The sequence below is a fragment of the Austrofundulus limnaeus genome, unplaced genomic scaffold (assembly GCF_001266775.1).
Source record: "Austrofundulus limnaeus strain Quisiro unplaced genomic scaffold, Austrofundulus_limnaeus-1.0 Scaffold2146, whole genome shotgun sequence".
NCBI classification, from domain to species: domain Eukaryota; kingdom Metazoa; phylum Chordata; class Actinopteri; order Cyprinodontiformes; family Rivulidae; genus Austrofundulus; species Austrofundulus limnaeus.
The window spans coordinates 23,762-25,791 of NW_013954548.1; the positions used below are offsets into that span (position 1 = coordinate 23,762).

Consider the following 2,030-nt stretch of genomic DNA (forward strand, 5'->3'; position numbering starts at 1 on the left):
TGTGTTTACATCCATCGCCGCCATGTTTGTAATGACTTATCATGAGAACAAACATATTCACGTGACTTTAATAACATTTATTACTTAATGGAAACTCTGCAGTTGTGAAACTGTTTTTGCGACATTAACAGAATATCAACAAAGTTTTGTGCACATTTGCYATGGAAACACAGCTACTGARGATAGTCAGGTGATGGGGCACATGACCCTCTATGAACAATAGAGCCAATCAAGACACTAACGACCTATAGTTTGGCTGATGGTCCTTTGTGACCTGTTTGTCCACCATGTGGAGGCGGAGCTTTTAAGGCTGAGTTCACCTGAAACTCAGACTGAAGAAGTCTCTTGGAGAAGAGATGAAACGTTTCGTRAAAGAAGAACCCGTCCAGAGGGTCTACTTATTTTTATTTTTGATTTTTCTACCTGCATGGTGTTGTGTCTGCTGTTTGTTAATAAATCCACCTGCACACCAGTCTACAGTAGAGGTACTGTACTTCTGGTCCCATTTAATACAGTCAGAACAAAGCATTAATATTAGTATGTTGACATGATGCAGGTCTCTTTCTTGCAGTTGTTTAAGTGAAACTGTGACCTGCTGGAAGTCTGTCTCCTGCAGTACGAGATGCTGTGGCTATAAGWAGTTAATGCATCTGAAATGTGTTAACTTCTGTAAAGAGCACACTTCCTGTTTCATTCTCTACACCTTGATTAAACTCTGCTGGATAAACAGCTTGTTCTGGGCACTCACACACACACACGCACACACACACACACACCTGCTCAAAATCCTCATTTAAGATCAGGATCATATTATGAGATCTTATCTCGTCATCATATGATCAGGATCTTTATTTTTAGTTTTTGGTGAATGTGATGCTCTTCTGTAGAACTTCAGTCAGTGATGACCTCATTTCTCTGAAGTTCTGAAATGTTTTTAAAATAACCTCGAGATATTCAAACTCATTAACTATCTGAAGATCTAATCTTTTAATTTCAGTTTTCCTGCTTGATTTCTGCACAAACCAAGTCTTTTTAATCACCTCTTTTCCTTTGTTTCAGCATGAAGTTTTGATTTAAACATGTTTATTTAAGCAGATAAATAATCTGAGTGGTTTTAAACGCTTTGCTTTGAGCTTGTTTGACTGTTTTCGCAGATAAAAATGGAAGTTTGGATGAGAAACGGTGCTGCCTCTCAAACGTTCCCCTCGGTGCAGCGGTGATCCGGCCCCCCCACCCCCCAGGCTGACAGCTGAGGAGCTGGTTGGACCGAACGCCTCGATGCCCAGAATCCAATCATACGGCTGGAGCTCGTGATGGGGAAGGAGGTAAAATAAAGACACGCTCCCCTGAGCAGCAGCTCTCCTACACTCACTCACTGAGAAATACTGATAACTGATAGAAGACCCTCTCTGTCCCTGTCCAGGGTGGGACGACCCTGGTGACATCAGGCTGGCCTGTGGACACCCTGAAGARTTAAAGCTTTAAGGACTCGGACCTCAGAAACTTACAGGAGGCAAAGATTTATAAAGAAGCACTTTTTCTTGTCGGTGTCGGTCTGTCCTCACAGACTGCTGGACTGGTCGACTTCCTTCCTGGAGTTTTTTAACGTTGGCATGTTTTTCACTCYAGACTGAAAACTGGTCCTGTTTCTGCTTTCCCAAGCAGCCACATCTTGTAAAGATTCATCCTAAGAGTTGAAATTAGATTTTTTATTTAATAATAAAAACAAAAATCACACAAACTGGTGTCTGTGTAATCTAAAACCACTGTTTTCATTTGTAATGTGAAGTTTTCAAGGGTTTCTCTTTTAATCTGAGGAAAATGCTTTTGTATTGATGTTTAAACTACTGTATATATTCATGTATACAGTGATAGGCAGCACTAATCTAAACATTAGCTGCACTAACCCTAAAGCACTAACTTTAATATTTAGGTCCCCTAATTCTAAAGCCCTCTCCTTGGGCTGCTACCTTATCGTGGTGGAGGGGTTTGTGTGTCCCAATGATCCTAGGAGCTATGCTGTCTGGGGC

At 41.2% G+C, this 2,030-nt stretch overlaps 1 protein-coding gene across 1 annotated transcript in view; it reads left to right on the top strand.

The window, feature by feature from the left end:
* The window catches only part of LOC106537139 (polypeptide N-acetylgalactosaminyltransferase 10), a gene marked incomplete at its 5' end in the record, with an annotated part of 25,073 nt that extends 23,332 nt beyond the window's left edge, over nucleotides 1-1,741 (top strand). Inside the window, 2 exon segments of the mRNA XM_014034512.1 lie at nucleotides 1,155-1,325; nucleotides 1,424-1,741.
* Nucleotides 1,742-2,030: the final 289 nt, after the last annotated feature.